This window comes from Podarcis vaucheri, assembly GCF_965113315.1.
Source record: "Podarcis vaucheri genome assembly, chromosome: 1".
NCBI classification, from domain to species: Eukaryota; Metazoa; Chordata; class Lepidosauria; order Squamata; family Lacertidae; genus Podarcis; species Podarcis vaucheri.
In genome coordinates, this window is record NC_138759.1 from 105343198 (window position 1) to 105357730 (window position 14533).

Consider the following 14533-nt stretch of genomic DNA (forward strand, 5'->3'; position numbering starts at 1 on the left):
GCAACTGCTGCATTTCCCTGTCTGACATGGCATACAACTTGCCTACAGGAAGCTGTGCTCCAGGGAGTAAATTGATCTGGCAATCAAAGGGCCTATGCGGGGGTAGTTGGTCAGCTTCCTTCTCGCTGAACACGTCGCTGAGATCAGCATACTGTGGTGGCACCTTCCCCTTCTCCATTACTTCAGTCCCTGCCAGGGTGGCCTGGGCCCCTGCTGACCCCTTTCCCCCCCTGCAGTGTTCTAAGCAATGTGCTGAACCGAAGGAAACCACTCTTTGATGCCAGCCCACCAGCGGATCATGTAGGGCTAGCCAGCTCATTCCCAAAATAATGGGAGCGCCTCCCAAGGTGGCCACATTAAACGCTATCAGTTCTGTGTGCCTTGCCACCCTCATTATCATTGGGACGGTCTGCAAGCTGACTCCTCCTCCCAACAGTTCCCTGCCATCGATCGTGGTCACCTGCAGGGGGTTGCTTAAAGGGATAGTCTGTATCTGGTGTTCAGCAGCAAACTCCTTGCTCATAAAATTGCAGGAGCTGCCTGAGTCCAACAGCGCCTTTATTTTTAGGGGGTGTCCATTTTGCAGCTCTAGCGACACTTCAATCACTAGAGCAGGTCGAGGAGCTTCTGGCACGGGCACTTTCACTGCTCTTTGGCCTGGCTGCAGTGCCCTGACGGTGGCAACCAGGCGTTGGCTTTTACATGCTCCGTTTCTCCCTGCTCTCCCCCCTCAACAGCTCCCACCATCCCTTGCCATTCCTTCCTCTGGGGGCAGACTCTGGCAAAGTGGCCTGGCTGTTGGCAGAGATAGCATTTCCGGGCTCCTTTTCCCTCCTTCTTAGCCCCCTCACTGGGCTTTGAAACTGCGCGCGCGTGGGCTGTTCCGATTTCCATTGGCTCTGCCGGCGGGAAAGCTGGCTCAGGAATGTCTGGAATGCGGAACTCCTTCCAACGTTCCCCTCTCCCTTCCCGCCTCTCCAAGGCTCTTGCCTCCTGGCGCGCTCCAATGGTCAGCGCAGATTTGGTCAGCTGATCCATAGACACCGCCCTGGGGCTCCGGGACAGCTCGTCTTTCACAGCCGAAGAAAGACCTTCTTCAAATAGCATCTGAATGGGTGCCGCCGATAAATCCCACCCCAATCTGTGAATCAGCATGGTAAATTCAGTCCAGTACTCACGGACAGATCTGCTTCCCTGCTTGCAAGCCATTAGCTGTCTGCGCACCACCCCTTCCTCAATATCGCTGGAAAACATGATATCCATTGCACGAAAGAACTTCATAGTGTCCTTTAGGATATCATTGTGCGTTGCCATCAGGGGTCGAACCCAGTCCCGCGCCCCCTTCTCAAGATGCCCAATTACGAAAGCAACTCGCGATTCCTCATCAGGGAACTCATCAAACTGCACATTAAGGGCATATTGCATCTCTGTCCTAAAGGCATGGTAATCCTTGGGGTCCCCCCCAAACTTCTGCACCAATCCTGGTACCTTTCTGGGGAACTGAGTGGTTCTCCCCTTTTTGTCTGCATCCTGAGCCCTTCTCTCCTCGAGCCTCGCCGTCTGCAGCGCAAGTTGGACCTCCAGAGCTTGATACCTTTCTTCCAAGCTTGGACCAGCTCCAACCCCTGCCTCTCCGGTTCCGGCTGGGTTGCTCATGATGCTTTCTCCTGCACAGGCAGCGTACAAAGACTGTCAGACTGCTGTCAGGGGATGATTAGCTGCTTGTGCTTAAAATTGTGCCCCCTCAGAGTTTGTGCGGCTCCACAAACCTCTGTGTGTGACAGAGCTCCTCAGACATGTCTGCTCTAGTCACTAGTAGAGTCTGACAGTGGCTGCCTGCGGAAACGTTTCCAGCAAAGAAGCTCCTTAACGGAAACGCGTCTCCTGGACTCACGACGTGGCAGCTTCCGGCGAAGAATGGGTCTCCCTACAGTTGCTTCTGACACCTCCCCGCTATTTTCGCTGGACGTGTCTCTCACCCCTTTCTCTCCCCTGCTGTTTCCTGCCTGGGCTGCTGCGTCTCTCTCAGCATTACTGAGATCCTCCTCCAGAGACCCCTCGCTCCCCCTGCTGGTCCCTGCTTTGGCTGCTGACTCTCTCCCAGTCTCTGGGAGCCCTACCAACTCCCTTTCCTCTGATGTCAGTTCCCTGACAATTGCCTATGAAGATGATGCTTGGCTTAGCCAAAACTATTAAAGTTGGATCATTCATATAAAATAGCCAAGTAATATATAGAAGGTAAATAGTGACTGTGTGAAGTAACTTGGATTTTAATAGGCTTGGCTGTGGTGGAGCCATATGGTCATGACTGCGATACTCATGCTCTCTGTGTTATACTTTCAGCTTCATTGTGTTGTGTAGAAGAAACTGTGATATAAAGAGGTGGCCACATCATTTTTAAAGAAATCATTATAACTAAAGGTATCCTCTTCATGAAACTTACTCTGGAAAAAAATATTATTGCCTGAAAGTGTTTTTGGCCTGTACAACTTGGAATGAGAATGAAAAAGTTTATATTTTTCAGTGATTCTAAGAGCCCGACACTTAAATTATATTTTAAAGTTGTACATGTCTTGTCTTACACCTTAAAATGTTGTGTGAAAAGTACAGACCCAGGTTTGCAAATGTCTACCGTATGGCTCAAGGCGTTGTGTTGGGCTGTCATTTCTTACTGGATGCTTGCTTGGTGGCAAACTCTGGTTTGCCTCTGGGTAAGATGTGAAATGTGCCTCATTTTAAAAATAAACATGAAAATAATTGGATGCAATAAAATTCTCTTTAAAGCCTTCCGTGTACTCCCTGTGCACACACATATACATAACATATTTGGTTCGCTTCTAAATTAGTCTGAAAAGTGAAACCTATTGTAGGAGCAATACACCTTTGCTTTTATCCAGGGTTTTAATATAATGGTTTACCTACAATTGCTGTAATTGGTAAGCCTGTCATAAAAACATAATAGAGAGTGCCTCTGTAAATTAGGATTAATGTTGTTCAGTTCTTTTGTGGTGGATTAACAGTGATTGACATCAGTTGAGAGCCTGGATTCGGTTAATAGTGTCATGCCAAGAGTAATCAGTGAAGTTCTGTGTGTTTGTCTTACCTTTAAGTCCCCCGAAAGTTTACTTTGGAGGCAAGGAACTGTAATGTTTATTCTGAAAATGTGTGGCCCTTGGAAATGTTGCGACATTTTTCCTGTAGCAGACCACACAGAGGACTTTGGTCTTGAACCTGCCTTGGGAAGTAGCTAGTTAAGGTTTCAGAGCAGACTGCTAATTCTACACCAACCAGTATAGCTGAAGGATATGAATACCTTTATCAGTCTCATGGACATAGAAGTATGTTCTGAAATGTAGTAAAGAGTACGATGATCAGATATAAACTTTATGAAGGGCGAATTATCCAGATACCTAGCTCTTTTAATGCAACTGCTATTGTAGTTTTTGATTTGACAGCTTCAATTTTAAAATTTGTTGCATTCATTTATTAAATTTCTACACCACTTAAAGATCACAGGGCATTCACTTTACAGTATAAAAACACAAAAATACATCTGCAGTGGCAACTAATGCAGGAGTTACTAAAGCATTTCCTGCAGGGCATGCTCCTGTGGTTTGTCCGCCAAGCTCATCTTAGTATGTACACAGAAAAACTAGTAATTCCAAAAGCTTTAAGTTTAAGAACTTCTTAAACAGAGCATCAATACATACAGATTAATGCTTTCTTTGCATAAACTAAAGCTGCATTTGCATGGCAGTTTCCCTGTTTGTTTCCACATAATATATTTGAGCTTTCACATAACATAAGGTCATGTGGAATCTAGTGGAAGTTTAGTGCTCATTTCCATGTCAATTGCTTCCCAGGTGGGGTGGGGTGCGGGGAACCCCATTCTCAGTGCTGTTAACCTAGAAAACCACTACAGTAAAGAGATGAAATTTGGGGTATTCTACTTACATGCAGTTTTTTCCTGCAATTTTCATGGGGGAATATGTATGTGCGGGAAGCATGCACGTGCAGGAAGGTTGGAGAATGTCCAATGACATTCATTTTTGTGTAAAACGGTGTGCGTAAAACACACACACATTCCATTAATGTGAATGAAATTTTGCATGACTTGATCAGTAAAAAAGTCACAGTACCATAATGCAACAAGTAAAGGTAAAGGTTAAAGGACCCCTGACAATTAAGTCCAGTCGCGAACAACTCTGGGGTTGCAGCGCTCATCTCGCTTTACAGGCAGAGGGAGCTGGCGTTTGTCTGCTTCCACAGACAGTTTTTCTGGGTCATGTGGCCAGCATGACTAAGCTGCTTCTGACAAAACCAGAGCAGTGCACGAAAATGCCGTTTACCTTCCCGCCGAAGTGCTACCTATTTATCTACTTGCACTGTGTGCTTTTGAGCTGCTAGGTTGGCAGGAGCAGGGACCGAACAACGGGAGCTCACTCCATTGCGGGGTCTTGAACCGCTGACCTTCCGATCGGCAAGCCCAAGCGGCACAGTGGTTTAAACCACAGTGCCACCCGCGTCCCAATGCAACAGGTACTGCAGTGCAGAAAGAACATTAGAAAACAGCACAGAAGCACTTGCATTATAATCAAGAAAACTAATGTAATATTCTCCACATCTGAATGCACCCTAAAAGAGTTTCCTTCAAAATGAAGTCTAGATGGGGAATCAAGAAGCGAATGCTTGTTGTGAAGGAGAAAAGGATAAATGAGGAGGACAGAGCCACCCAACACCTGAGTGAACAATTACTCCCTTTTAGACAAATGGGTGTTATCTGAATTCATCTGCCAACTGACAAGCCTAGCAATAAGGTACTGGAAGGTAACCTAGCTAGGTAACCTACTGGAAGGTAACCTAGCAATAAGCTACTGGAAGTTCACAACTAAAGTATTTGTTAACAACTGCATGCCTGAATGCAGAGTATAATCTTTCTGGAGGATGCCTAAATTCTGCTGTCAGGGACTAAAAGGTTTGTGCTAAAAGATAATAAAAAAAAATCTGTAGCAATAACTTCCCCAGGCAATGTTGGTAAAGCATGAGCCACAGAGCTTCACTGGAAAGAATGAAGGGCTTACTTAGAACAGGTGCAGCAATTCGAATGCTTTTCTACTCCTTTGCAGATTTATTGCAATCTGGAATCAAGCAGATGACAAAAGTTACTGTTGGGAACATAGGAAACTGTCTTATATCTCTGTATAAGAGCCAGGCCATTGGTCCATATTGCTTAGTGTTGTCCATACTGACTGTAGAGAAGCTGCTTTGCAGGGTTTCAGATACGATACTCTCCCAGGCATACCTGGAGATGCCAAAGATTGAATTTTCCTCATGCAAAGTGTGCTCTGCTCTCCCACTGAGCTACAGCCTTTCCCTTAATTACTTCCCAACTTCAAAGGTGATGGTGAAAGTTACCATTATGGTAAACCCTAAGAAAGACTTTGCAACCATTTACAGCCATGCCTGAAAAGCCTTACAAAGGATCTGAGAGTACATTATTCTAAAGCTCAAAAGAGTCTGGTTGTTTGCCTGATGCTAACATTTCCTAACATGCCTAAAGTTTTTCTCAGCTCGGTTATAGACATAGCTTAAGACGTAGCTCACTTGCTGTTTAGTACCCCATGTTCTTTGGAAGATCATGAAGTGCAAGCCATGTAACTCTGTACCAATTTGCAGAGATGCCCCAGTGTTGTTTGTGCCGGTATAACAGTGGATATGTGGGAAAGTTTCTCAAGCGACAAGTGGGTGCAGATTTGTTCTGATTTGGGGTAATTACCTCCTCTTTTTCTTCTTCCATGAGTGTGTCTGCAATGTTGCATCCACCTGTAATGTTTTCTGGAATTCCAGAAGGAGGGCGTGTCCTTCTGAATTGTGGGTATGAAAGCATGATGTGAAACTTGCCAATTAGGTTGGACCCATGAGACCTCCCAGCCGCTCTATTAGCCTGTTCTTATCAGAATTTCTGATAGTGCTTTGGTTGGAAGTGGACTAAGAATGCATAGATTGTCCATTGAGGGCCAATGTGCAATCTTCATTATGGGTAGTGGGTTCTGTGTGCTCTGGTATCTGGGACCAGGAGTCTGAGCCCCTTTTTCAGGTGATGAGGTTGAGGACTCTTAACCAGAAGAGGAAGCACACACAAGGCTAGCTGCAGAAGCACTTCTACCATATGACTTCATTGCAGAAGACCTAGTGTGAAACTAGAGGCTATCCTACTCCTTCATGGTAGGATGATGATTAAAATTTGTATACCGCCCTATACCCTTAGATCTCAGGGCAGTTCACAACATAAATGGACAGGTCTCAATAGGCTCATCTGGTGGAAGTGCTGGAGAGGGCTGGGGCCCTTTAATCAAATAAATGCCTTCCAGTGCAGATGGGGCTAACAACTGGAAATCAGCTGCTGCTACTGTACTGTATAGGGTTCCATCTGTTTGGTTTTTTTGCAAAGAGTTCTGTGGTTTTAGAGCTAAGCTGGAACCTTGCATCCAGTCTGAGCACTGCAGCCAGCATAGACTCTTTCTTGTTTCTACATCTAGCCTGAAGCTCACCCTGCTTTTCATCAGAGCGGGGTAATAGCAGCAAATATTTTTCATTTAGTGCAGGGTGAGGAATATCTATATTTTTGCCCTGAGGACCACATTCACCCATGAACAGCTTTCTAGGGGCTATAAGCCCATGATGGGCATGGCCCACTGTGAGTGGGGCCACCCACATTCTTATTTCAGTGAAGGCACTGCTAGGTTGGGAGATAGCAGGCCACTTGCTAAAATTTGGCAGGCCAATCCAGGCCTTTGGCTTTGCTGTTCTTTGCATCTGATTTAGGGTTTTTACCAGTGCATGGAAATATGGTAGTAATTTCAGGCAGAGCACTGTTCGGCTTTGATTTTATGCTGTATCCAGAGACATTTTGCTGATTGCTAGCCTCGACCCCCATCTCAATCATTTTATTTATATTTATCTGGCAAAATGTATATAAAGCTTTATAATAAACAATACAGTATTTTGATGTAGATTTTTTCAGTTTCGTTGTTCTGTATGGGACAATGACAATAAAGATTATCGTATTGTACCGTATTGATTATTCTAAATTGCTGAAATTGCCATGGCTGTTCCTGTGCTGTATTTTCAAGGGACAAGTAGGAAAATGCAAAGGCATTGTGATGTCTCAGAACTGCTTGCGAGAAGTCTCACAAAAATTCCTAGAAGTATATATCTGGGGTCCTATGCAGTGATTCAAGGCCCAACACAATAGTTTTTAACCTTGTGGGCTAGAATAAAACTTTTGTATATTTCAGAGAAGATTCCCAAACTGCCCTTTCTAGATGACTCATACGTCCCACTTGTTTTCTGTTCCCAGGAAATCCTTCTCATCATTTGGATTAGTTGCCCTGTCTACCTACAGGAGAATACCATTCCTATTTGTAATAACTTGCTTGGGGCAGGGACAACTTGGAGGGAGGAGTATCTGCTGGTACTGATGAAACCACTTGTTCATCTCCACCCACTGAATTAAGGAAAACTTATCCATGTGGCATTCCATAGAGCGTGTATTTAGGTTAATTATTATTTTGCCGGTATGGAGAACAGCTTTAGCAGAAACAATATCCTAAATTAGAAGCCTGATCCTGTAAATGTTACTGTAGACCAGGCTTCCTCAACCTCAGCCTTCCAGATGTTTTTGGCCTACAACTCCCATGATCCCTAGCTAGCAGTACCCAGTGGTCAGGGATGCTGGGAACTGTAGTCTCAAAACATCTGGAGGGCCGAGGTTGAGGAAGCCTGCTGTAGGCGTTAAGGACCAAACATCATGTTGCATTGAAGCTCCTGATGTAGGTTTCTTTTTTCCCCCCTCAGTCCATTTTTGGAGAGAGGAGGTGCAAATCTAATTTGCATGGTGAAGCTGATAATCCCAGAAGCGGTGAAATGGTATGAAAACAAGTTCTGGTCAAGAAAACCTGAGGTTATGGTTTGAGTTGGCCTGAATGTTGGCTTTAAAGACAGAAATGTCTCATGTCTGCCTGGGCCCCTTGCTGGAACACGAGGCACAGAAGGCTGGGCAATGCTTTAGTCAAGCTAAATTCATGTGGAAAGAAGATATAAGGTGTGATGCTCCCTGTGGACTGCAGTGACCCATTGTCTGTTTTGGTGTTGATGTAAGCCGCCCTGTGAGGGTTTTGCTCTGAAAAAAGGTGGCTTATAAATATTTGATATTAAATAAAGAAATAGTAAACATTGTTCTTTCTTGAATAAGACAACTGAAATTTTTAATCTCCAAATATGACTATCTACCCTTATGATTTTCTAAATACTGGCAAAGACAAATGGATCCCCCCCCCAATCGCTTGAGAACATGGGGAATTTAGAATGGCATGAGCTTGACATCTCATACCCTTGAGGTGGAGGTGACATGACCTTCCATTTCCTCTATGAAAGAACCAGGTTGGGTGGCTAATAATTACTGTGCAGCCGGATACCGGGGGGGGGGGGGTTGTAGGTGGGGGAAGTGTCAAGTGAGCCAGGTTTTCTACTTCATTAGTTTGACAAAATGAATGAGCTGGTATGTCGAGGTGAGAGACGTGACTCGTTGGCCAAAACTGGGAGCAAGGTTGGGGCAGAAATTTGATCGGGCCATACAATGGATGCTTTCCAGTTTACCTCGCCAGCTCCTGTAACGGGTAATTTCATGTTTGATTATAAATTCCTCTGAGGTAAAAGAAACATGCACCTCCTGGTAAGCCATTTTAAGCAAAGCCTGCTGTCACCATAGTTACAAATGTCAAAACAGTCGTGCAGAAGTCAAAAGGCAATAAATGCAGCCCCCAATCTGCTAAAGGGGCTAGGAAGACCCTGGGAAATGTGTGACTGCATACGGAGTGAGGAGGTCACTACAGAGAAGCCTCAATTTTGCCACAGAGGGGAGCATAGTAAGACTCGTTCCTGGACTGTGGGTGGTGCTTCTGTCATAGAAGGTGGCACCTGCTCCTACTACTCCAAAAAGAAAATGTGGCTCATGGAGCAACTGCATCCTTGCAGAATGTGTACATCTCTGACATTCAGCTGTGTATGAGAACAGTTGCAGGATCCACTGCTTAGTTCAGGCCCTCTTAGAGGTCCAGAGAGCCCTGGACTGGTTCAAGTTTTTGAAACTCCCTAGCCATAATAAAATTAATAAAAAAAGAATGAGACACACAAAGAAAACAAGGCACAATCTAAAATTGTTATTGTTATTGTTATTAGTATTATTATAATTATTAAGCCAATGCTTGTTGAGTCTTTTTCTGTGCAACTGTGGCAGTTTGTGTCTTTTATCAAACTGCATCTCTTATTTCCTTAGATTTGCAACTCTAAGCTATGAGGATATTTATGTCAGTTTGTGCTGCTGCATCCAGGACTCTTATATCTGACACCAGTGTTAGCAACATCCTAGTAATTTGACTTTGGTTAGGTCCTTTGCAGCAGAGCCATAGCTACGGGGTTGGGGGTGGGGGTGGGCTAGCCAGATTTTCTGCCACTGGTGAAGCCTCCAGAGGGGTGCCATTGAGGCTCCCAGCCTGTGTGTGTGTGTGTGTGTACTCAAATGCGTGGGGTGTGTCTGTGCCAAACCAGATCTTTGACCTGGGTGAAATAATGCCTAGTTTTGGCCTTGCCTTGCAGGAGCAGTAGGGTTCGCAGCACTTCAAACAAAAGCTGTCTACAGTTGGCCGTATGAAACCATTAAGAACTACTTGAAGGGTAGGCGAGCCCTTTGATTGTCACATTGCATGTATTCCTGCTTCAACTTGCATACTTGCATAGGCAAACCAGAATGAGTCTTTGCCTGTGATTCTTATAAGAGGGAGCATGAAAATAGTCTCCTTGCTAACTTTTGAGATGTTCCACAAAAATTAAATCTGTTGAATGAGACAAAACAATCAAAGCAGGGGGTTGGACTCGATGGCCCTTGTGGTCTCTTCCAACTCTATGATTCTATGATTCTATGATTCTATTCTAAAGCAAAGCAAAACATCCTTCTACTTGCTTGTATCTTGCCCTGTCTGGCAATTGGCTCTAACAGGGGTGGCCTATATTTATGGCCCTGAGGGCTGCATCTCCACCAGGTTTGTGGGCTGCATGCCAGTGTGCTCAGAAAGTGGATGTGGCCAACCCATCCCTGACAGGTGCAGGCACATACCACACATATTGCAAACACACCAGAATAAATGCACACATCACACGGGCATGCAACACACACACACAGATAAAACATTGCCCTATTGCCCTGTTTTTTTAGATTGATCATCTGATGAGAGGATAATGGAGTGGTTTTTATTCTCATCGTGGAATGTTTGGATGGTATACCTTCTCTTTACCTGTGACACTATACCAGGAGCAATGAAATTACGTCTCTCCAAATGCTATGGACAGCCAAATGGCCTGGCAGGCTGCGTTTTATCCTTGTCCTGGGCATGGAACCAAGTGCCGCCATTGGGCAGTTGATGCCACACCCAAGGGAACGTCCCAACGGCCTTGCCGCCCTTGGTCAATTTGGTCAGTTTGGCGGCAGGGAGACAATCCGGCCTCTCACTGTTCACAAGAGCAGCTCAGGGCCTAGAAGGGTGAACAGACCTCTCATAATCTCATTGGCAATGCTGGCGGGGGCTGATGGGAGTTTTAATCCAACTATATCTAGCAGGTTCCCCACCCTTGCACTATACCCTGGGCTGTATGCTTTTAACCTATGTGTCTGTTGGGGACCAGTGGGGACTGTGTTTGTTTGTTTTCTATTAAAAAATAGCGCTTAGGCATTGCTTGGCTACCTGAATGCGTTTCAATGTTTCAAACTGAGCTATTTGAAAGCTGTAGTGATGGCCACCAAATTGGATGTCTTTGAAAGAGGATTAGACAAATTTCATGGTTGCCATGTTTTATTTCCCCCTCCCCCCCAATCATTTTTCCTTTTATGTCATGTAATTTTAAATTGTAAACTTGAGGGAAGGAACTCTCTTATCCACTGAGATTTGTAAACAGCTCTGGGAGCCTTATTTGGCTACAGAGCAGCATAAAAATGCTCCAGATAAATAAATACGATTCAGCTGCATGATAAATTATTTTTATCTGATGTTTAGTTTGTCTTGGTGCTTACCCATTGGAACAGTCACTCAAAGCAGGTGTAATGTGGTTCTTTTTCTTAGATAGGTTTCTATTAGTATGGGTGCACAACACTTCCAGTCTTTGCATATCTATTACTTTGCTTTTAACAACAGCGTCTGCCTCAATATCTCTGGCAATGACTTTATCTGCAAAAATTTAGTTTTAAATTCTAAGCGCATTCATATCCAGCGCTTGATGTGGTTAACCACTTTTAAAAGATAAGATCCCAACCTCATTTTAATTGGATCCTGTTTCTGTGCTTTGTTTGTGTTGACTGCAGCCTTGTCCTTTTCTTCCCTCTCTTATTTTTCACATGTCTGTGGTGAATTCTTTATTAGGATTTACAACTTGTTGCGGCTGAAAAGCAGATAGCAAGATATATTCAGTAACTGATATGCTGTAATCTTGTCTTATATAAATGGGCTCTTGGCTCACTATCATTCAGCTATGTGAAGCCCTCTTGCTATTACTGCAGGAAGGATAGAACAAGCCGAAATAAATGGCATGTCTGGATTCCTGCAAAATATTTAATGTATCTTGAGAGTTACTATTTAAAACAAACAGATTGTGATGGTAACACATGTTTCTTAATTCCTTGTCCAAATAGCATGCAAACAGTAAAGCACTGGTCGGGATTCAACTGTTTGTCCTGCTAGCATAAGCCTGTGGGAGGATTTCCTTCCTTCTTAACCCAAGCCCCCCAGAATTGGGTGGAGGTTGAGGAAAAACCCAGAACAGGGCACAGGAGATGAAGAGGAGGAGGAGGGATTGTTCCATCTGGCAAGCCGAAAAGCTTGCACTGATTGAAAGATTGCCACAGTGCTACGTTGAAATCCTCCTGCTATATTTTGCCATTCTGCTTTAAGAATAGAATGCATTGAAGCACTGTTGTTGCTTGTATATTTACATACAAGATCATCTTTTCCAATCTCACATTTTTAGGACTTTCCATTTGGCCGTATATCATGTGGGCAGCTGTGGCCCACTGTGATGATTTGTTTTCCATCGTAGGCCTGTTGCAGCAAAAACTACTAAATGTCTTGTAGCACCTTAGACCAGGTCAGCTGAAGGATAACACCTCTTGCATCTGATGAAGTACACTTCAGTCTAGTCCAGTGTTTCCCAACCGGTGTTCCGCGGCACACTAGTGTGCCGTGAGACACCGGCTGGTGTGCCGTGGGAGGGAGGCGGGCGAGTCGGGCGGCGAGAGGCGGCGGCGGCGAGGATCCGCGTCGAGCCGGGGGCGGCTCCGCGGTGGTGCCGAGCGGCGGGGCAGCGCGCGCAAAAGGGAGGAGCGCGAGACAGCGGAGGAGGAGGAGGCCGGCATGTCCGGGCAGCAGCAGCAACAGCAGCAGCAGCAACTCCCGGCGACGGCTCCTCCTCCGCCCGCTATCGCCGCCACCACCACAACAGCCGCCGCCGCCTCAGCTGCCGCCGTCCCTCAGTCCCTCGCTCTGCTGCCTCCTCCCACCCCGGCAAGGGGAAGGGAAAAAACGTTCACTTTTGTGCGTCCCTCCCGGCGTGACGCTGCGCGCTGACGTCACGGGGCGGGGCTTTAATGGTGGTGTGCCGCGAGATTTTTTTCCGGTAAACAGGTGTGCCATTGCCCAAAAACGTTTGGGAAACACTGGTCTAGTCCACAAAAGCTTATGCCATAATAATTATGTTTTGTTGTTTGTGCTGTTGTATTCTTGTGGTGCCAGATGCATGCCTAGGTTAGCCACATTCTGAAAAACCATGCTGCTGAGATAATTTTTGTTTTTTAATAACCTTTTAATTGTTTTTGTATATTTTTAATTGCATTATTTCATGACTGGTTTGTTTGCTGCCCTGGGCTCCTTTGGGAGGAAGTGTGGAATATAAATTTAATACACAAATAAGAATTTCACATTAACTGGGGCAGAGTTATGTCTTTGACCTTCCAGTCGTACCTAACAGCAGGGGAAGGGTGGTTTGAGGAGCACGATGAGAATGGAAAGTGGAGGTGGCTGGGGGAGAGGAAGAGATGGGTAAAAAAAAGGGTTCAGGAGCTTCGACCTATTGTCTGGTTTTACACTAGAACTCGCTTATTCAGCCCATTGCTGTTCTGCAGTGACCTGGGTTTGCAGACGTGGCTCAACTGCTGTCACATGTACCTTTTGATAATTCTGCACTCCCCACATGAGTACTGTTATGGCTAACTACTTCTGAAATTACGAGCTCTTTGAAAACTAATTTGCAATGCTCCTTCAAATGCATGCCTGTACATGCATGCATGTGCACGTTGATGTTCAGAGAGCAGAACTCAAAAGCTACCAGGCACGCACAAGGCCTTCGACATTCCTGAAATAGCTATCTCTGTATGTATTATATGGTTGCTTCCTGCTGCTGTACTTGTTGTGTGGTCATTTGCTGCCTCTGTTTTCAACATACAGCTCCTGCTGTCCCCTGTGATTCCGTGATGTAAATGAGAGCTGGATGGCACTACATTACGCAAAGGCCATGCTGCCATAATAATAATAAAAAAAATCGGTGTGAAAATATATGCTATGGCAGCCTGGCCCTAGGGCTGGTAAGGATTTTGATGGGCCAAATTCCAAGTTGACAGGAATTTGTATACAAAAATTAAGTGGCTGCTATATAAAGACACAGTTTAGCTGACTGTGCTGTGTATAACTTAACTACAGTGGTGCCCCGCAAGACGAATGCCTCGCAAGACGAAAAACTCGCTAGACGAAAGGGTTTTTCGGTTTTGCGTTGCTTCGCTAGACGAATTTCCCTATGGGCTTGCTTCGCAAGACGAAAAACGTCTTGCGCTTTTTTTTTAAAGCCGCTTGAAGAGGCGCAGTTGCGACGGGCCGTGCTTCACAAGACGAAAAACATCACAAGACGAAAAGACTCGCGGGACGAATTATTTTCGTCTTGCGAGGCACCACTGTACTGCATTTTGTGAATAGTTTTACACCCCCAGGTATATATATATATTCCTGCCAGCTGATGGCAACACCTCACGGATCTAATCAACTGGACTCAAGTCCACAAAAAGGAGTCACCTTTTTGGCTTCACCAGAAGGCACCCGTTTGTCAGCTTCTCCTACCTCTTCAGTACTCATTGATTTAATTTAAGAGGCTTTTCGTTATAACATCTCTGTTTAACTAAGGTGGCCCACCAGTGTTAGGGAACTGGGTGTGGATCTTGCTTCATTTTCCACCTGTTTACCTTTTCACTTATCTTATCTTTTATCCTTTCAGCTTCCATTTCAATTGTTTTATTCAGTGCTTTTTTTCTAAAAAAAATGTTTAGGGGTACTCTCATTTTGACTCAAGAAAATAATCATTTTATAGTTCAAATCAGGAAAAATAAATGCAGTAAATGGACAAAAGTACAAATAACATGCATTACCTCATATTACACAGCTGA

At 44.9% G+C, this 14533-nt stretch overlaps 1 protein-coding gene across 9 annotated transcripts in view; it reads left to right on the forward strand.

The window, feature by feature from the left end:
* Positions 1-14533, forward strand: part of LYPD6B (LY6/PLAUR domain containing 6B) — a 65469-nt gene that overhangs the window by 12144 nt on the left and 38792 nt on the right. The window contains exon 1 of one of the 9 annotated variants that reach the window (XM_082199704.1): positions 9679-9735. The exons of 7 other annotated variants lie outside the window; for them this stretch is intronic. The gene's annotated coding sequence lies outside the window, so the exon portion shown is untranslated. Of the gene's footprint in view, positions 1-9678; positions 9736-14533 lie in introns of those variants that run through there. One more of the 9 variants, XM_082199699.1, reaches the window with a different exon arrangement.